The 22,618-nt window shown below is 36.9% G+C and overlaps 2 protein-coding genes across 12 annotated transcripts in view; both read right to left on the bottom strand.

Annotated features, from left to right (window-relative positions):
- The window catches only part of HEATR4 (HEAT repeat containing 4), a 231,879-nt gene that overhangs the window by 70,444 nt on the left and 138,817 nt on the right, over positions 1-22,618 (bottom strand). The gene's annotated exons all lie outside the window — the stretch shown is intronic.
- The window catches only part of NUMB (NUMB endocytic adaptor protein), a 181,897-nt gene that overhangs the window by 128,932 nt on the left and 30,347 nt on the right, over positions 1-22,618 (bottom strand). For all 11 annotated transcript variants that reach the window (XM_082451647.1, XM_082451656.1, XM_082451654.1 and 8 more), the window contains exon 2: positions 20,743-20,871. The gene's annotated coding sequence lies outside the window, so the exon portion shown is untranslated. The remainder of the gene's footprint in view (positions 1-20,742; positions 20,872-22,618) is intronic.

Here is a 22,618-nt window from a genome sequence, read left to right as displayed (position 1 = left end):
GCAAGAAATGTTTAACAAAGACCTAGAAGAATTAAAGAACAAACACCTAGAAAAATTAAAGAACAAACAAACAGAGATGAACAAAACAATAACTGAAATGAAAAATACACCAGAAGGAATCAATAGCAGAATAACTGAGGCAGAAGAATGGATACGTGACCTGGAAGACAGAATGGTGGAGTTCACTGCCATGGAACAGAATAAAGAAAAAAGAATGAAAAGAAACAAAGACAGCCTAAGAGACCTCTGGGACAACATTAAACACAACAACATTCGCATTATAGGGGTCCCAGAAGGAGAAGAGAAAGAGAAAGGACCCGTGAAAATATTTAAAGAGATTATAGTCGAAAACTTCCCTAACATGGGAAAGGAAACAGCCACCCAATCCAGGAAGCGCAGAGAGTCCCAGGCAGGATAAATGCAAGGAGAAACATGCCGAGACACACAGTAATCAAATCGACAAAAATTAAAGACAAAGAAAAATTACTGAAAGCAACAAGGGAAAAACGACAAATAACATACAAGGGAAGTCCCATAAGGTTAACAGCTGATTTCTCAGCAGAAACTCTACAAGCCAGAAGGGAGTGGCATGATATATTTAAAGTGATGAAAGGGAAAACCTACAACCAAGATTACTCTACCCGGCAAGGATCTCATTCAGATTTGATGGAGAAATCAAAAGCTTTACAGACAAGCAAAAGCTAAGAGAATTCAGCACCACCAAACCAGCTCTACAACAAATGCTAAAGGAACTTCTCTAAGTGGGAAACACAAGAGAACAAAAGGACCTACAAAAACAAACTCATAGCAATTAAGAAAATGGTAATAGGAACATACATATCGATAATTACCTTAAAGGTGAATGGATTAAATGCTCCAACCAAAAGACACAGGCTTGCTGAATGGATGCAAAAACAAGACCCATATATATGCTGTCTACAAGAGACCCACATCAGACCTAGGGACACATACAGACTGAAAGTGAGGGGATGGAAAAAGATATTCCACGCAAATGGAAATCAAAAGAAAGCTAGAGTAGCAATATTCATATGAGATAAAATAGACTTTAAAATGAAGAACGTTACAAGAGACAAGGAAGGACACTACATAATGATCAAGGGACCAATCCAAGAAAAAGATATAACAATTATAAATACATACGCACCCAACATAGGAGAACCTCAATACATAAGGCAACTGCTAACAGCTATAAAAGAGGAAATCAACAGTAACACAATAATAGTGGGGGACTTTAACACCTCACTTACACCAATGGACAGATCATCCAGACAGAAAATTAATAAGGAAACACAAGCTTTATATGACACAATAGACCAGACAGATTTAATTGATATTTATAGGACATTCCATCCAAAAACAGCAGATTACACTTTCTTCTCAAGTGCACATGGAACATTCTCCAGGACTGATCACATCTTGGGTCACAAATCAAGCCTTGGTAAATTTAAGAAATGTGAAATCATATCAAGCATCTTTTCTGACCACAACACTATGAGATTAGAAATCAATTAAAGGGAAAAAAACGTAAAAAACACAAACATATGGAGGCTAAACAATATGTTACTACGTAACCAAGAGATCACTAAAGATATCAAAGAGGAAATCAAAAAATACCTAGAGACAAATGACAATGAAAACACGACGATCCAAAACCTATAGGATGCAGCAAAAGCAGTTCTAAGAGGGAAGTTTATAGTAATACAAGCCTACCTCAAGAAACAAGAAAAATCTCAAATAAACAATCTAACCTTACACCTAAAGGAACTAGAGAAAGAACAACAAACAAAACCCAAAGTTAGCAGAAGGAAAGAAATCATAAAGATCAGAGCGGAAATAAATGAAATAGAAACAAAGAAAACAATAGCAAAGATCAATAAAACTAAAAGCTGGTTTTTTGAGAAGATAACCAAAACTGATAAACCATTAACCAGAGTCATCAAGAAAAACAGGGAGAGGACTCAAATCAATAAAATTAGAAATGAAAAAGGAGAAGTTAAAACAGACACCGCAGAAATACAAAGCATCCTGAGACTACTACAAGCAACTCTATGCCAATAAAATGGACAACCTGGAAGAAATGGACAAATTCTTAGAAACGTATAACCTTCCAAGACTGAACCAGGAAGAAACAGAAAATATGAACAGGCCAATCACAAGCACTGAAATTGAAACTGTGATTAAATATCTTCCAACAAACAAAATTGCAGGACCAGAGGGCTTCACAGGTGAATTCTATCAAACATTTAGAGAAGAGCTAACACCTATCCTTCTCAAACTCTTCCAAAAAATTGCAGAGGAAGGAACACTCCCAAACTCATTCTATGAGGCCACCATCACCCTGATACCAAAACCAGACAAAGGTACTGCAAAAAAAAAAATTACAGACCAATATCACTGATGAATATAGATGCAAAAATCCTCAACAAAATACTAGCAAACAGAATCCAACAACACATTAAAAGGATCATACACCATGATCAAGTGGGATTTATCCCAGGGATGCAAGGATTCTTCAACATATGCAAATCAACCAATGTGATACACCATTTTAACAAAATGAAGGAGAAAAACCATATGATCATCTCAATAGATGCAGAAAAAGCTTTTGACAAAATTCAACACCCATTTATGATAAAAAGCTCTCCAGAAAGTGGGCATAGAGGGAACCTACCTCAACATAATAAAGGCCATATACAACAAACCCACAGCAAACATCATTCTCAATGGTGAAAAACTGAAAGCATTTCCACTAAGATCAGGAACAAAACAAGGATGTCCACTCTCGCCACTATTATTCAACATCGTTTTGGAAGTCCTAGCCACAGCAATCAGAGAAGAAAAAGAAATAAAAGGAATACAAATTGGAAAAGAAGAAGTAAAACTGTCACTGTTTGCAGATGACATGATACTATACATAGAGAATCCTAAAGATGCCACCAGAAAACTACTAGAGCAAATCAATGAATTTGTTAAAGTTGCAGGATACAAAATTAATGCACAGAAATCTCTTGCATTCCTATACACTAACAACGAAAGATCAGAAAGAGAAATTAAGGAAACATTCCCATTCACCACTGCAACAAAAAGAATAAAATTCCTAGGAATAAACTTACCTAAGGAGGTAAAAGACCTGTACTCAGAAAACTATAATACACTGATGAAAGAAATCAAAGATGACACAAACAGATGGAGAGATATACCATGTTCTTGGGTTGGAAGAATCAATCTTGTGAAAATGACCATACTACCCAAAGCAACCTACAGATTCAATGCAATCCCTGTCAAATTACCAATGACATTTTTTATAGAACAAGAACAAAAAATCTTAAAATTTATATGGAGACACAAAAGACCCCGAATAGCCAAAGCAGTCTTGAGGGAAAAAAAAAGGAGCTGGAGGAATGAGACTCCGTGACTTCAGACTATACTACAAAGCTACAGTAATCAAGACAATATGGTACTGGCACAAAAACAGAAATCTAGATCAATGGAACAGGATAGAAATCCCAGAGCTAAACCTATGCACCTACAGTCAAGTAATCTATGACAAAGGAGGCAAGGATATACAATGGAGAAAAGACAGTCTCTTCAGTAAGTGGTGCTGGGAAAACTGGACAGCTACATGTAAAAGAATGAAATTAAAACACTCTCTAACACCATACACAAAAATAAACTCAAAATAGGTTAGAGACCTAAATGTAAGACCAGAAACTTTAAAACTCTTAGAGGAAAACATAGGCAGAACACTCTATGACATAAATCACAGCAAGATCCTTTTTGATCCACCTCCTAGAGAAATGGAAATAAAAACAAAAATAAACAAATGGGACCTAATGAAACTTCAAAGCTTTTGCACAGCAAAGGAAACCATAAAGAAGACGAGAAGACAACCCTCAGAATGGGAGAAAATATCTGCAAATGAAGCAACTGACAAAGGATTAATCTCCAAAATTTACAAGCAGCTCATGCAGCTCAATCTCAAAAAGCAAACAACCCAATCCAAAAACAGGCAGAAGACCTAAACAGACATTTCTCCAAAGAAGATATACAGATTGCCGACAAACACATGAAAGAATGCTCAACATCATTCATCATTAGAGAAATGCAAATCAAAACTACAATGAGATATCATCTCACACTGGTCAGAATGGTCATCATCAAAAAAATCTACAAACAATAAATGCTGGAGAGGGTGTGGAGAAAAGGGATCCCTCATACACTGTTGGTGGGAATGTAAATTGATACAGCCACTATGGAGAACAGTATGGATGTTCCTTAAAAAACTAAAAATAGAACTACCATATGACCCAGCAATCCCACTACTGGGCATATACCCTGAGAAACCCATAATTCAGAAAGAGTCATGTACCACAATGTTCACTGCAGCTCTATTTACAATAGCCAGGACATGGAAGCAAACTAACTGTCCATTGACAGATGAATGGATAAAGAAGATGTGGCACATATATACAATGGAATATTACTCAGCCATAAAAAGAAACGAAATTGAGTTATTTGTAGTGAGGTGGATGAACCCAGAGTCTGTCATACAGAGTGAAGTAAGTCAGAAAGAGAAAAACAAATACCGTATGCTAACACATATATATGGAATCTAAAAAAAAAAAAAAATGGTTATGAAGAACCTAGGGCAAGACGGGAATAAAGAGGCAGACCTACTAGAGAATGGACCTGTGGACACGGGGAGGGGGAAGGGTAAGCTGGGAAAAAGTGAGAGAGTGGTAGTGTATATATGCACATATATACACTACCAAATGTAAAATAGATAGCTAGTGGGAAGCAGTCGCATAGCACAGGGAGATCAGCTCAGTGCTTTGTGACCAGCTAGGAGGGTGGGATAGGGAGGGTGGGAGGGAGGGAGGGAGACGCAAGAGGGAAGAGATATGGGGATATATGTATATGTATAACTGATTCACTTTGTTATAAAGCAGAAACCAACACACCATTGTAAAGCAATTATACTCCAATAAAAACGTTAAAAAAAAAAAAAAGACACATGCATCCCAATGTTCATTGCAGCACTATTTACAACAGCCAGGTCATGGAAGCAACCTAAATGCCCATCAACAGACAAATGGATAAAGAACATGTGGTACATATATACAATGGAATATTACTCAGCCATAAAAAGGAACGAAATTGGGTCATTTGTTGAGATGTGGATGGATCTAGAGACTGTCATACAGAGTGAAGTAGGTCAGAAAGAGAAAAACAAATATCATATATTTATGCATATATGTGGAACCTAGAAAAATGGTACAGATGAACTGGTTTGCAAGGCAGAAATAGAGACACAGATGTAGAGAACAAATGCATGGACACCAAGTGGGGAAAGTGGCGGGTGTGTGGTGGTGCTGGGATGAACTGGGAGATTGGGTTGACATATATACACTAATATGTATAAAATAGACAACTAATAAGAACCTGCTGTATAAAAAAATAAATAAAATAAAATTCAAAAATAAAAAATTAAACAGAAACATACAAATAACAGAAGTATACATACTAGAAGGACTAAATCACTATACATAAAATATCCTACAGGAATTATTAGGACAAAAGATAAGTTTTGGCAGGGATAAAAACATCTAGGGGGAATTCCCTGGTGATCCAGTGGTTAGGACCCCATGCTTTCACTGCTGAGGGCAAGGGGTTAATCCCTGGTTGGAGAACTAAGATCCCAAAGGCTAACAACAGCAACCAAAAAAAAACATCTAGGGAGGGAGTAGTGTTTAAACCAGGTAGAAGCATAGACCCTAGGATGAGAGAACCTGGGTTACAATACCAAACTCACCAATTCACTCATTCAACTTACATTTATTGAACAGTAACTTTGTTCTAAGCCTTGGGATAAAGAACTGAGTAAGTCTTGTCCCTTAAGTAGTTTCATTTATTCAGAGAAACAAACACAAAACACTGTAAGTGTATTTAAACTCTTTAAAGGGAGCTAGAGAACACAGAGTAAAAAAAAAAAAATCAAAAGCTTCCTGGTAAAGCTAATTTTTAAGCTGAGTCTAGAAAAATAATCATTCCTAACGCTGAATTATTAAATGATCAAACTTTGCCACTAAAATATTTACTCTAACAGGATATCTATTTATCTTACCTGAAAACTATTTTTGGAACCACCCTATATGAAAAACTAAACCTCTTCCTTTGCTCTGAACAGTGGTTAAGTGGGATGGCTCTAGAGCCAGATTTTGCTCAGGTTTGAGTCACATGCCCTTTACTTATGTGGATATTTGAGCTTCAGATTCCTCGGCTGCCAAATGAGGATAACAACAGTTCCTACCTTATGAACTTGCTATGAGGATTAAATGAGTTAATACATGTAAAGGATTTAGAGCAGTACTTGGCACACAGTAAAAGGTCAATCACTCTTTGCTATTACTATTACATTTACCAGACCTTAATTAAACTATTATGTACCAAATAGTATGCAGTGTGTGATACAAGAAAAATCAAGGTAAACTGATCTCCAATTTTCAGTCTAGATTTTATTAAAAGTCTCTTAACAAAGATTTATTTCCTGTGATAAGGCAGTGTGGCCAATCTAAAACCAATCTAAAGCTTATCAGGTCCAGTTATAAGCCAGGGGGATCTAGCCTAGTTTTATTAGATGCAAGCAGGGTCTAATAAACTAGGATGAGGCAAGTGAGGTACCCTAGCACAAAATTTAAGGTGGCACTCACACTCAGGGTCATGCAAGTGGCTCATCCATGAAGCTACTACCCATTCATTTATTCAACAAGTATTGGATGAATAGGCACATTCCTTGTTCTCAGGGAGGTAGCAATGCAGTGAAGGATGCAGATACACTAATAAATAATTGCAATTTAATTTGAGAGTTGCTATAATAAAGGTACCTACTAGATACAGAGGTATCATAGAAGATGAAGTGGTTAAACTGACTTGGGTAAGCCAGGAAGCAATTCAGAGAAGTGATTTAGCTGGAGCTTAAATAATTTATCATAGTACCCCCAAGAGGCTAAAGGTGGGCAGGAAAATAGCACTCTAAGCAAGGGGAATAGTTGGCAAAAGCTCAAAGGCAGAATGTATTAAAGGAACTACAAGGAATATGGTGAGAATAATCTAAAAGGAAGCAGTGAGCTGTAAAACTGAAGTGGTAGCTAGAAAGCAGATAAAGTTTAGGCCCATAAGGTAGGGCTCCTTAAACACCACATTTAGGAATTTATTTCACAAGTAGTAGGGTTTATTTATGAGTGGTAAATCAGACCTGTGACTTAAGATAATTCTGGTTATTTTCTGTTTTCTGACTGTTCTGGACTAGAACAGTGACCTCCAAACTTTTTTGATCCTGTACCCCATTACCAAAAATTTTGTGCATATCCCTCAATGTGTGTGTATGTATACTACATCTAGACATTACTATAGTCACATAGTAAACACGTAAGTAGAAAATGTTTAAAGGATGAGATGATAAATATAATGATATAAATATAATAACAGTCAAAAAGTGGAAGCAATCCAAACATCTATCAACTGATGAATGAATTTTTTAAATGTGCTATATCCATACAATGGAATACTATCCAACAATGGAAAGGAACAACGCTGCTTGATACACGCTACAATATGGATAAACCTCAAAATCATTAAGTTAAGTGAAAAAGGCCAGACACAAGACCACATATTGATGTGTGTATGATTCTATTTGTATGAAATCTCCAGAAAAAGCAAATTTTTAGAAATGGAAAGTAGATTACTGACTACCTAAGGCTGGAGGTAGGAATAAGAATTGACTGCAAATGGGCACAAGGAATTTGGCGGGGGGGAAGGGGGGGTAATGAAAATATTCTAAAACTGAATTTTGGAGATGGTCATATAACTTTGTAAGTTTACTAAAAGTCACTGATCTGTACACTTATAACCAGTGAATTTTGTGGTATATAAATTACAGACATACCTTGGAGATATTGCAGGTTCAGTTCTAGACCACTGCAATAAAGCAAATATCACAATAAAGGCATACAAATTTTTTGGTTTCCTAGTGCATATAAAAGTTATGTTTATTATACGTAGAACAAATGAACAAACAACAAAACAGAAACAGAGTTACAGACAGAGAGAACAAATAGGTGATTGCCCGAGGGGAGGGGATGGGGAGGAAAGAAATAAGTGAGTGAGATTAAGAAGTCTAAACTTCCAGTTGCAAAATAAATGAATCACGGGTATGAAATGTACAGTGTGGGGAACACAGTCAGTAACTTTGCATGGTGACATATTGTAACTAGACTTGTCATTGTGATCATTTTGAAATGTACAGAAATATCAAATCAACATGTTGTATAACAGGAACTAACATAGTGTTGGAGGTCATCAAAAACAAATAAAACTCATAGGAAAAAAAAATCAGATTTGTGGTTACCAGAGGCAGGAGGGTGTAGGGAGGGGGAATTACATGAAGGCAGTCAAAAGGTACAAACTTCCAGTTATAAGTACTAGGGATGTAATGTACAACATGATAAATATAATGAACACTGCTGTGTGTCATAAAAGAAAGTTGTTAAGAGAGTAAATCCTAAGAGTTCTCATCACAAGGAAAAATTTTTTTCCTATTTCTTTAATTTTGTATATATATATATATATGAGATGATGGATAAGTTTTACAAAACTTACTGTGATAATCATTTCATGATATATATGAGTCAAATCACTATGCTGTATACCTTAAACTTATATAGTGCTGTATGTAAATTATATCTCAATAAAACTGGAAAAAAGTTATTTTTACACTATACTGTAGTCTAAATATTTAGAGTGTACAATAGCATTATGTCTAAGAAAACAATGTACATACCTTCATTTAAAAATACTATATTGCTAAAAAATGTTGAACATCACCACCACTGCAACCAAAGAACCAACATGATGATGTTTCCTCCCACCGTGAAAAGAGGAACCAAGGAGAGTTACTTGGAAGGAGAGAGATGGAGAAACCAATCTAGTTTCCAGCCATTGTGTTAGAACCGAGCACTCCCTTCCCTGTAGTAAGAACTGTAAGAAATCAGAAATTGGAGAGGCCTTGATTATCGAGAAGTTCAGTGATAGAGAGGATGTACTGGGTGGAAGTTTGGACTATATGTTTGTTTTTTTCTTAATCCTTTACACAGTTGAGATTGTCAATTTCCAGGCATATCCATTCACATTTTCAACATTATAACAGAATTCAGTGAGGTCCTTACTCTCCGGGTAGGGAGTTTACTAAATCACTATTCTCACATGAAAGCATCTGCTCTGTTAATGATGCAGATGGATTTTAGGTTCCTTAGAGGAAAGAACCCTTCCCAGCAAGTGGGGCCTGTGGGTAGCTGGAGGCATCCATCAACCTTATGACTGCCCATTACATGAAAGTGGACCAAGCCATGATCATCTTCCAACATAAAGATTTCAAGTGAAAATGTTAAGTGTTTTTCAAACATTACTCTTGGAAGGACTTTCTTTCCAAAAATCTCTTAATGAAAAGAAATGTTATTAAGGGTTTTTTGTTTTGTTTTGTTTTTAAAAAAAATATTGCCCAAAATAGCCAAGCTGGACAACCTTGCCCTTTGTTAACATTGCAGTATATTTGCATTCGTCCATCCTGCCCCCAGAGCAACCGGTTCAGAAAAAAATGGGGTTATTCAACTTTACCTCACTTTGGTACAATTGCAACAAATTCCCCTACAGAAGATTAAAAATTTAGGTTGGGACAATGGCCATCAACATTTAAGTTCCAATAGGTATGCAGTTTTGCCCTGTCCAAAGCAGCCTGACTGTGATAGGATGGCTGAGTGATGTTCCTAAGGGCAGGAGATGGGCCCTGAGTTATTTAAGGATCCTATTACCCCACCTGGGGAAACAGACATGAGACAGAGCAAAAGTATGTCTAGGTGGAGAGAATGATCTGGTGAAGTACGAAGCCAATCTTTGAGTTTCCTGATTTCCCATCATGTCACTGGGCCCTCTGGAACCAATCCAGTAGTGTAAAAAAAAGAATCAGCACCCACTGCAAGACCTGGTTCTAAGATGTTAGGTCCAGAAACATCACTAGTATTTGGTCTGTCTTTTTCAACTTACTCAGGGTGACAGAATGAACTTTTATTAACCACTCTCCAGAAAGCGTGAAACTTTATTTTCCTTCTTATTGGAGTAAAAGAATTATTCAGGATGATCTATTACCCTGTTAAGGATTCTGGACATCAGTGGATTTCATGTCATTTAAAAACAATTCTGAAATATTTGTTTTTCAACAGTGTCGTGTGTTTTAACATCATATTGTGCATTTAAAAAATGAAAAACAAATCATGTAAAAAAAAATACTATACTGCTAAAAAATGTTAAATATCACCTGATCCTTCAGTGAGTCATAATCTTTTGCAACAGTAACACCAAAGATCACTGATCACAGAACACCATAACAAATATAATGAAAATGAAAATATCTGAAATATTGTGAGAATTACCAAAATGCGACACAGAGACATGAGGTGAACAAATGCTGTTGGGAAAAATGGCGCCAACAGACTTGCTCCATGCAGGGTTGCCACAAACCTTCAATTTGTAAAAAACGCAGTATCTGTGAAGTACAATAAAGCAAAGTGCAATAAAATGAGGTATGCCTGTATTGTCAATAAATCTACCTAAAAACAAGAAATAAATATAATTAAAATTTTTTAATGCAGATATCTATGCAAAGCAAGTTCCTAATAGACTAGAACACAAAGCTGGCAGTAAAAAGGCTGGCTGGGGGCCTACTTGACAGTTGAAAGACATCAATGACACCTAAATGCGAGACAGTGACAGTGAGAATGCAAAGAAAAAGACTTGCTTAAAGTTAAAATGCAGAGTAAGACTATTAAATTATTCACATCACAAAATCACCCTGAGATTCCATGTTTAGCAGGTCCATATTACACTGATAAAATAAATGACAATATTCTTATTAATCTTAAAATTCCAAAGACCAGACCCAATCAATACTATCTCAGTTTTGCTCTGGCAAAAAAAGTTAATTTCAATAGAGTACCCCAAGCTCTGGGAAATTCCTTCTTATGGCACTGTCATCACTTTACAGACTTACTTTGCAAGCTGCTCAAGCCTCTAAAAGTCCTCCTTTACTTTTTCTTAATCAACGTGTCACGAATTGGGTAAAATGCAATTGCTGAAAATGGTGCGGTTTTATGATATGAATAACCAGGTTTTTCTTATATAGTTATTGGACTCAGAAAATAACACATTTTTCATTCGATCATATTTTTCTGTGAAACAGTTCTTAATAAATATTAACTAGTATTAACATATTCAAAAGGATGAGATATAATGTAAAGAAATATAAATATCCAAATATCCTGTTAATCTTTAATTCATCCTTCGCTGCTCATTCTAACCCTGGTTTTATTGAGCACTTAGTTTTCTAATTTACCTTTAACCACTGCCAGAACTGGACTCTCCTGATGTTTATCGTTTTAAGACTCTCCAGAGATTCAAAGATATCAAAATTCTTAAAGGCTCCCTTTTCTGAAGATTAAATTATCCCAACGGGAGGGGGAGCTCTGACTTCCTTCTACTGTAGTCAGAAAAGGCTCTTGGGATTCACCTTTCCTGTAAATTTAAATGGTTCTCTGTGAGTCGGAGTTGATAAGTTTTCTCTTCCATAGCTAGAAGATGAAAGAAAAACATCTGTGCAAAGTATCTCTAATGTTAATGTTTACTGATTAACATACAATCTGTGCCCTTATAAACAGAGGCTCATGTCATGAAGTTTTTACTGTCAATCCTCTGACACAGACTGTTCAATCAGTCAAAGTAACTTGGAGTTAGTAAACTTCCATCTCTCAGAAGCTAACATTTTTAAAATATTATAATCAGGTTAAAACCAAGACAAATTTATATCTCTACTGATATAATATAAAAATGGCCCAGTCATTATGAATGATTAAGCTCTTACAATATGCAGAATTGGGCTTCCCTGGTGGCACAGTAGTTTAGAATCCACCTGCCAATGCAGGGGACACGGGTTCGATCCCTGGTCCAGGAAGCTCCCACATGCCGTGGAGCAACTAAGCCCATGTGCCACAACTACTGAGCCTGCGCTCTAGAGCCCACGAGCCACAAGTACTGAGCCCATGTGCCACAACTACTGAAGCCCTTGAGCCTAGAGCCCGTGGCTCCACAACAAGAGAAGCCACTGCAATGAGAAGCCTGCGCACCTCAACAAAGAGTAGCCCCCACTAGCCGCAACTAAAAAGAAAGCCTGCACGCAGCAACAAAGACCCAACACAGCCAAAAATTAATTAATTAATTAATTTTTTAAAAACACCACCTTTAAAAAATAATAATAACATGTAGAATTTCTAATTTACTGAATTGATAAAATGAAAAGTTAGTATTCCACATAATGTGAAACATCACCATATGTATCAAAAGGCAAGACCTCCTTGGCAAAATGTAGAAAACAGCCTAGCCTCCATTAAACACTGTAAATAGTTAAGCATAAAAAAATAATGTCCTGCTACATGTAAAAGAATGAAATTAGAACACTCCCTAACACCATACACAAAAATAAACTCAAAATGGATTAAAGACCTAAATGTAAGGCCAGACACTATCAAACTCTTAGAGGAAAACATAGGCAGAACACTCTATGACATAAATCACAGCAAGATCCTAGAGAAATGGAAGTAAAAACAAAAATAAACAAATGGGACCTAATGAAACCTGTAAGCTTCTGCACAGCAAAGGAAACCATAAACAAGACAAAAAGACAACCCTCAGAATGGGAGAAAATATTTGCAAACGAAGCAACTGACAAAGGATTAATCTCCAAAATATACAAGCAGCTCATGCAGCTCAATATCAAAAAGCAAACAACCCAATCCAAAAATGGGCAGAAGACCTAAATAGACATTTCTCCAAAGAAGATATACAGATTGCCAACAAACACATGAAAGGATGCTCAACATCACTAATCATTAGAGAAATGCAAATCAAAACTACAATGAGGTATCACCTCACACCAGTCAGAATGGCCATCATCAAAAAATCTAGAAACGATAAATGCTGGAGAGGGTATGGAGAAAAGGGAACCCTCTTGCACTGTTGGTGGGAATGTAAATTGATACAGCCACTATGGAGAAAGTATGGAGGTTCCTTAAAAAACTAAGAATAGAACTACCATATGACCCAGCAATCCTGCTACTGGGCATATACCCTGAGAAAACCATAATTCAAAGAGAGTCATGTACCACAGTGTTCACTGCAGCACTGTTTACAATAGCCAGGACATGGAAGCAACCAAGAGTCCATCGACAGATGAATGGATACAGAAATTGTGGCACATATATACAATGTAATATTACTCAGCCATAAAAAGAAATGAAATTGAGTTATTTGTAGTTAGGTGGATGGACCTAGAGTCTGTCATACAGAGTGAAGTAAGTCAGAAAGAGAAAAACAAATACTGTATGCTAACACATATATATGGAATCTAAAAGAAAAAAAAAGTGGTTCTGAAGAACCTAGGGGGAGGACAGGAATAAAGACACAGATGTAGAGAATGGACGTGAGGACACGGGGAGAGGGAATGGTAAGCTGGGATGAAGTGAAAGAGTGACATGGACATATATACACTACCAAATGTAAAAAAGATAGCTAGTGGGAAGCAGCCGCATAGCACAGGGAGATAAGCTTGGTGCTTTGTGTCCACCTAGAGGGCTGGGATAGGGAAGGTGGGAGGGAGACGCAAGAGGGAGGAGAAATGGGGATATATGTTTATGTATAGCTGATTCACTTTGTTATACAGCAGAAACTAACACACCATTGTAAAGCAATTATACTGCAATAAAGATGCTAAAAAAAAGTTATTATGAAAAAAAAAAAAGAACGTCCTTGGGACTTTCCTGGTGGTGCAGTGGTTGGGAGTCCGCCTGCCAATTCAGGGGCAAGGGTTCAAGCCCTGGTCTGGGAAGATCCTACACGCCGTGGAGCAACTAAGCCCATGCGCCACAACTACTGAGCTTGTGCTCTAGAGCCCGCAAGCCACAACTACTGAGCCCGTGTGCCACAACTACTGATGCCTGCATGCCTAGAGCCTGCACTCCGCAACAAGAGAAGCCACCGCAATGAGAAGCCCGTGCACCGCAACAAAGAGTAGCCCCTGCTCACCACAACTAGAGAAAGCCCGCGTGCAGCAACAAAGACCCAACACAGCCAAAAATAAATAAATAAATAAATTTATTTTAAAAAAAATGTCCTATTCAATATTGTACTACACATTCTAGCTAGAGAATTAAGCAAGAAAAAGAAATAGAAGGAATCTAAATTACAAAGGAAGAAGTAAAGCTATCTCTATTCTCAGATATGATTCTACATATAGAAAACCCCAAAGAATACACACACACACACACACACACACACACACACACACACACAAGCACTAGCGCTAATAAATGAAATTAGCAAAATTTCCAGGGTACAATATCAATATACAAAATCAGTTGTGTTTCTGTATAAGGTTGACCCTTGAACAACACAGAGGTTAAGGGCACTACCCTCCATGCAGTCGAAAATCCATGTAAAACTTTATAATCTGCCCTACCTATCCGTTCCTCCCAGTCCGAGGTTCCGCATCTGTGGATTCAACCGATCTTGGATCTCATAGTATTATATGCATTTATTGAAAAAAATCCACATATATATAGACCCTTGCAGTTCAAACCCATGCTTTTGTTTTTGTTTTTAATTGAAGTATAGTTATCTTACGCTTCAGGTATACAGCAAAGTGATTCAGTCAAACCCATGTTGTTCAAGGGTCAACTATACTAGCAGTAAAATATCCAAAAAGGCAATTAAGAAAACAATGCCATTTATAATAGCATCCAAAAGAATAAAATACCTAGAAATAAGTTTAACTAAGACTTCTATACTGAAAAAAACTACAAAGCACTGCTGAGAGAAATTAAAGACCTAAATAAATGGAAAGACATTCCATGCTCATGAACTGAAGAACTTAATATTGTTAAAATGGCAATACTGGGACTTCCTTGGTGGCACAGTGGATAAGACTCTGAGCTCCCAATGCACAGGGCCCAGGTTCTATCCCTGGTCAGGGAACTAGATCCCACGTGCATGCCACAACTAAGAGTTCACCTGCCACAACTAAGGAGCCCACATGCTGCAACTAAGGAGTCCGCCTGTCACAACTAAGGAGCCCGCCTGTCACAACTAAGACCTGGTGCAACCAAATAAATAAATAATTTTTTTTTTTAAATGGCAATACTACCCAAAGCAATCTACAGATTCAATGCAATTCCTACCAAAATTCCAACAGCCTGTTTTGCAGAAATAGAAGAGCCAATCTTGAAATTCATATGGAATCTCAAGGGGTCCCAAACAGCCAAAACTATCTGGAAAAAGAAGAACAAAGTTAGAAGACTCACACTTCCTCATTTCAAAACTTAACTACAAAGCTACAGTAATCAAACAGTATGGTACTGACATAAGGACAGACATATAGATCAGTGGAAAAGAATTGAGAGTCCAGAAATAAATCTATATATCTATGGCCAACTGATTTTCAACAAGGATGCCAAGACCATTCAATGAGGAAAAGAATAGTCTCTTCAACAAATGGTGCTTGGTCAACTGGATAACCATATGCAAAAGAATGATGCTGAGCCCTTACCTCACACCATATAAAAAAAATTAACTCAACCTTACACCCTATACAAACATTAACTTGAAATGGATCAAAGACTTAAATGTAAGACCTAAAACTATAAAACTCTTAGAGGAAAACACTGGCGCAAAGCTTCATGACATTGGACTTGGGAATGAGTCCTTGTATATGACACCAAAATCAAAGGCAACAAAAGTAAAAATAGATAAATTAGACTACACCAAAATTAAAAACTTCTGCTCATCAAAGGGCGCAATCAACAGAGTCAAAGGCAACCTATAGGAAAAATTGTCTACAAATCTTATACCTGATAAGCAGTTAATATCCAGAGCTCCAACAATGCAACAACAAAGAAAACCAAACAATGTGATTAGAAAACAGGCAAAGGACTTGAATAGATATTCTCCACAGAAATTATATTTATATTTGTATAATGGCCAACGAGCACAGGAAAAGATGCTCAGATGACTCAACATCACTAATCATTAGAAATATACGAATCAAAGGCACAATGAGATACCACCTAGCACCCATTAGAAAGGCTATTATTATTTTTTTTTTTTTCCCCAAGCTTTAATTCCAACTGGAGCTGGCTGCTCAGGGGAGAGAAGACGACACAGAAGGAATCAATGAAGACTTCCAGGAGTAATGGGGCCAAGGAGGCAAGCAACATTTACTGAATGTCTAGACTGTGCCTGGCCATTTTGCACGTATCCTAACATTTAATACTGAATGATGTAAGGACAATTGTACCCTTCTAACAGATGAGGTTAACAAATGTGCTCCAGGTCACATGGGTATGAAGAGGTGGGCTCCCCAGAGCACTCACTCCAGTATATCTGATCAAAAGTCCATGCTTTTTGCACAGAAAGGCTATTACTGAAAAACAAACAGAAAATAACAAGTGTTGGTGAGGATATGGAGAAACTAGAACTCTTGTGCATTGTTGGTGAGAATGCAAAATGGTACAGCCACTATGGAAATGGTATGGCAGTTCCTCAAAATTTAAACAAAATTACCACAATTCCACTTTTGGGTATACACCCAAAAGAACTGAAAGCAGGGGCTCAAAGAGATATTTGTACACCAGTATTCATAGCAGCATTATTCACAGTAGCCAAAAGGCGGAAGCAACCCAAGTGTCCATCAAAGGATAAATGGATAAACAAAATGTGGTATATACAATGGAATATTATTCAGCCTTAAAAATGAAGGAAATTCTGATACATGCTACAGCATGTATGATCCTTGAGGACATCATGCTAAGTGAAATAAGCCAGTCACAAAAAGATAAATAGTGTATGATTCCACTTACATGAAGTACCTACAGTGGTCAAATTCATACACAGAAAGTAGAATGTTAGTTGCCAGGGGCTAGAGGGAGGGAGGGAATAGGGAGTTGTTTATTGGGTAGAATTTCAGTTTTGCAAGACTTAGAGTTCTGGAGATTGGTTGCACAACAATGTGAACATACTTAATACTATTGAACTGTACACTTAAAAGTGATTAATATGGGGACTCCCCTGGTGGCGCAGTGGTTAAGAATCCACCTGCCAATGAAGGAGACACGGGTTCGAGCCCTGATCCGGGAAGATCCCACATGCCGTGGAGCAACTAAGCCCGTGTGCCACAACTACTAAGCCTGTGCTCCGGAGCCCGCAAGCCACAACTACTTAAGCCCACGCACCTACAGCCCGTGCTCCGCAACAAGAGAAGCCACTGCAATGAGAAGACCGCACACGGCAACGAAGAGTCGCCCCCACTCACCGCAACTAGAGAAAGCCCACGTGCAGCAACAAAGACCCAACGCAACCAAAAATAAATGTAAAATAAAAAATAAATTTATATAAAAAAAAAAATGATTAATATGGGGACTTCCCTAGCAATCCAGTGGTTAAGACTCCATGCTTCCAATTCAGGGGGCATAGACTTGAGCCCTGGTCAGGCAACGAAGATCCCACATGTCACGCAGTGTAGCCAAAAAAAAAAGATTAATATGGTCAAATTTTTTAAAAATACTTTATTTATTTATTTGGCTGCTTCAGGTGTTTAGTTGCGGCACGTGGGATCTTTTTGTTGCAGCGCACGGGCTCTAGAGCACGCGGGGCTTAGTTGCCCCATGGCATGCAGGATCTTAGTTCCCCACCCAGGGCTTGAACCCACGCCCCCTGCATTGGAAGGCGGATTCTTAACCACTGGACCACCAGGGAAGTCCCCAATATGGTCAATTTTATGCTAGGCCAATCAATTCCTTGCCACAGATTTTAAATATTTTTGTTAAACATTTCATATATAAAAGGTACCATACCTTTTAATAATGGGGCACACACAAGAAGAAAGTCACACAACTTCTGTTTTGCCAAAAACCTGAATAAGCATGAACTGAACACCATTTGTTAGAAATAAGAATCTCACCAAAAGATTATGGTAAGTAGGAGAACCACCAACCCCAAAGAAATATGTCTGCCTTCCACAATTATTCAAAATTTTTTGTGTTTTAAAAGAATATTTACATAGCCATTCATATTTACAAGAGAACCTCATCATTTACCTCCTTCCATGAATTGAATAAAGTACCACAGACTAAACACCACCATATTTGCAATTTCTATATGGTGTTTTAGGAGTTTCCATTGTCGTTTGTTTTAGCTTCAGTCAGAAAGCAGTATCTCACTTACTTAAGGGATTTTTATCCCCTCAGGCATGGCCTTGTGGAAAGGAGGCAAGGCAAACCTTCAGTACACCTGAAGATGTTATCAGCAATTCACCTATTCAGACTACTTAAAGGCAAAAGTGGGCTAAAAAAATGCTTAAAACAAAAAAGGCAGCAAGTTAGTTGCTTAAAGACTTTATATATGTTCGTACATATATGCATGTATTTTGTTGTTGTATAAGATACACTATTTTATAATATCTGTAATCATTATTCCCAATCTAATTCTCCTGGAAACCATCTCATCTTGTTTTTAAATGCCAAAAAAAACAAAAACAGCTTTCCCAATTATTGTACCTTTTGAACTAAAATATATTATTTCACAAATTCAGTCAATTCTTATTATTCACAGTTGAGAGAAAACGATTACCTCTATTGTCACAATAGCTAGTTCAGTCATTTTCCATTGTAAAATATCTATCTACTGTGAGTAGTGGGGAAATAGTAGTGAACCAACTCAACTGAATTAGGCTCATTATAACATAAATCAACTAGGAATGGGAAAGCATCTAGACAGCAAGAAAATGTTCTGGGTCTAAGAGATAATGAGACGCTTGCTCCCTAGAACTTATTTCCCAGATATAGTGAATGGATCAACACCCTCATGTAATGCTTAAAAGATTATCTAAAAATATCCCGTTACATCCAGAAATTGAGTATTAGCTATATTCAAAATTGCCACAGATCTATAGAATTTTATATAATTATATAAATGCCACGATTTATATAATTGGTAAGTGTGATCAATAAGACAACCAAATATTCTATAACCTTCCAAGTTTTCCTGTCCCAATGAAAAAATGTATTTACTGGAAGTTTAGCAGGTAAAAAAATCCTGAAAAAGATTACATAGTTTTTCTTAAAAGAAGCAGAGAGACAAACTTGATACATATGATGATAACACTGGCACTAGTTTCTCAAATCTAAATACTGTATTGGAAATCACTTTCCCAAATAATTCTCAAATTATTAAAATAAACAAGAAAAAAAAAAACCCAAGTAGACTTTGAACAAAAATAACTAGCATTTTCTAAAAAACAACAAACCCAAACTACAAATCTTATTTTACATCTTGTGTATAAATTTTTGTCTCTACTTTTGATTATAGCAGTATGCTGCTTTGTTGATACGAAAGAAAATTCAAAATCTATTTCACTTCTTCCTTTTTAGGCATCTTATTTTCAATATCATATTCTAGTAGACAAGAAGAGCACACAAAATTCTTATTGGACTCATACATCATAATTTCCTGCAAATATTCCAGTTTTTCATTTATTATACCCATGTTTATATTCTTTATCTTAAAAGTAATACAAATTGTGGCAGATTATATCGTCCAAAAATGGCTACAATGGCAGATTCCATCCCATATGCTCTTATAAACTGATGTTGATACTCTTCCCTTCAAGTGGTGGGGTCTATGTCCAGCCCCTCCTCTGAACCTGGGTGGACCTTTATGACTACCTCAACCAACAGAAGAGAGCAGAGTAACACTAGGTGACTTCCAAAACTAAGTCAAATATGCCATGTAACTTCACCTTGCTCTTTTGGGATGCTCTCGCTTGGAACCCACCATGCTGTGAGGAAGTCAAGCAGCCAAAAAGAGAGGTCATCTGCAGGTGTTCTGGCCTACAGCGAGCATTAACCACCAGACACATGAGTGAGCAAGCCTTCAAATGATTCAAGGGTGGGAAGGAGACGCAAGAGGGAGGGGATATGGTGATATAAGTATACGTATAGCTGATTCACTTTGTTATACAGCAGAAACTAATACAACAATGTAAGGCAATTATACTCCAATTAAGTTGTTAAAAAAAAAATGATTCTAGCTCCCAGCCATTGAGCCACCACCCTCCCTCCAGCAACCCCACCTCACACCACTTCTTAACAGAGACAAGCTGTCCCCACCAAGCGAGCCTTGCCCAAATTGCGGATTCATGAGCAAAATAAATGACTGATGTGTTTCAAACCACTAAGTTCGAGTAGTTTGTTACGCAACAATAGGTAACTAACACAAGTTCATAAATACAATTTGGAAAAACATACAAAAAGAGAAAGAAAAATGTTTTAATTACCCTGAGTTTCACCACTGTTAACATTTTGACACATTTTACAATCAGGAAAATGTTTAAAAAAAAAAAAAAAAAAAATGTTTTGCCCCACCCACCTAGAATTCCAAATGCTTTGTTTTTAACAGGATAAAGGGTTAAATTCTTAAAGGCAGTCAACTGTTTGCATCTAACAAGAAATAGGAAGGAAGTGTATTAGCATTCATTCTACTTTTCTTATCCTTATTATCTCTTTCACTTACCTGTCCTCAGTGAGGTGTCTGAGGATGGCTGGCCCACCAATATTTCAATCTATGGATGTGAATCAAAATCTTGGGTTGCAACAGCAGCTGCACTGGCCTTCTTCCCTGGAAGCTGTTTAAGCCCCAAATCTGAAATTTTCAAGGAAAGAAAACGCTAAATATAGACATCTTTTTAAAATCACTTATAATTCCATCTCTACAACTGAATGGGAGCTGTTAGAGTAGGTTAAAATTACATGGAAGTGAATGCACAGGTTTCGCTAAAATGGATTTGGGTAACATGGATTCAGTCCAACTCTACTTCTTAACAGCTATATGATCTTAGTGAAGGCACAGATTGTGCCTTAATCTCAGCATGTGAATGAAGACTGAGGAGACAGGATCAAAATTTGGGGCTGAGAGTCAGAAGACCTGGGTTCTAAACTCAGTGGTCATTCTGCCTTGCTGTAAGAACTTGGATACTTCTCTAGATTCAGATACATCATCTCTAAAAGGAGAGGATTGCATTAGATAATAGTTCCTGAAATCTAATTCTTGAACAGGTACCAGCCATGACAAAAAAGAGATGGGTTTAATTAAGGTTACCAAACTGTGCTTACTATGAGATTGCCTTTCCTACTTTTTTGGTGTTAAAATGGCTTCTTTTATGAGATGATGTGATAGACAGTAGTAGTTGTGTTTTAAATACCCTAAATTGTCAAAATCAAAAGCTGAAGCCCTATGTAAACAATCAAAAATTCTATTTTAGAAATTTAGTGTCTAATATTTACATGAGCTCTAAAATTCCTTTTACTTCTAACATTCTACATATTCATTCACTACTCAACTAATATTTATTAGGTACCTAATATGTGACAAGTACTCTACTAGTTGCTGGGGGGCCCCAGAAATACTTAAGACTAGTCCCTGCTCTAAAAAAATCTCCCAATCTAACAGGGAAACAGACACATAAACCTCAAATACAATTTAATGGGTTAAGTCTTCAAAGAGAGGTCTTGCACCTACGACAAACATACAGGAGGTAGAATAGTAGAATGAATGAGTTTTTAAATTAAGTAGGATTTTGGATTGAGTTTTGTAGCTGTATGAGGAAACTACCTCTTTGAATCTCAATTTGCAAATTTCCATATTTGCAAAACAGGAATGATTACGGATACCACTGAGTTGTGGTAAATAGACAAGATGCTAAAAATAAAGGGCCAATCCACCCACAAACTTGGCTTATATACCTTCCAAAAGACAAAATAAAAATGTATCATGTATTAATGAGCTGGCACAAAAGGGGTTATTTACAACACTGATTTACACTCAGTGGTACCTTTCTCTACTAGCCTCTGAACAACTGAAGGACACAACCAAGTTTGCTCCATTTTACATTCCTAGCACCTCGTACAATGCCTTATAAAGAACAGGTATCAATAAATAGTTTATTAGGAAAAAATGACTTATTGAATGAATGGCTTCTCTCTCTTTTTTTATACAGGAATTAAAGTTATAGTAGCTGAAAGTAAAAATTCTTAAGATTTTTATTCAAAACTAATTTTAAGTGTATACGTTAAGCACCCAAACCTGTTGTATTGGAACCTGGATATGCATGCCTGTTTTAAAAAGCAAAATAAATTCACCATAGACAATGCAATAGTGGTGTTCCCAAATAAAAAGACTAGCAGCAACTAACATTTATTGAATATTTACTGTGTGTCAAAACTCTTCAAAGCATTTTCCATGGATTAATTATCTCACTTAATCCTGACAACAATACTTATGAAATGGACTATTAATAATTTTATAACTAGAAAATCTGAGGCACAGAGAAGTCAAGTTACTTCCAACATCACAAAACTACTAAGCAGCACGGTTGGGATTAAAAAAAAAA

Source organism: Balaenoptera physalus (genome assembly GCF_965194825.1).
Source record: "Balaenoptera physalus genome assembly, chromosome: 2".
Classification (NCBI taxonomy): Eukaryota; Metazoa; Chordata; class Mammalia; order Artiodactyla; family Balaenopteridae; genus Balaenoptera; species Balaenoptera physalus.
This window is presented reverse-complemented; position numbering and strand designations above follow the sequence as displayed.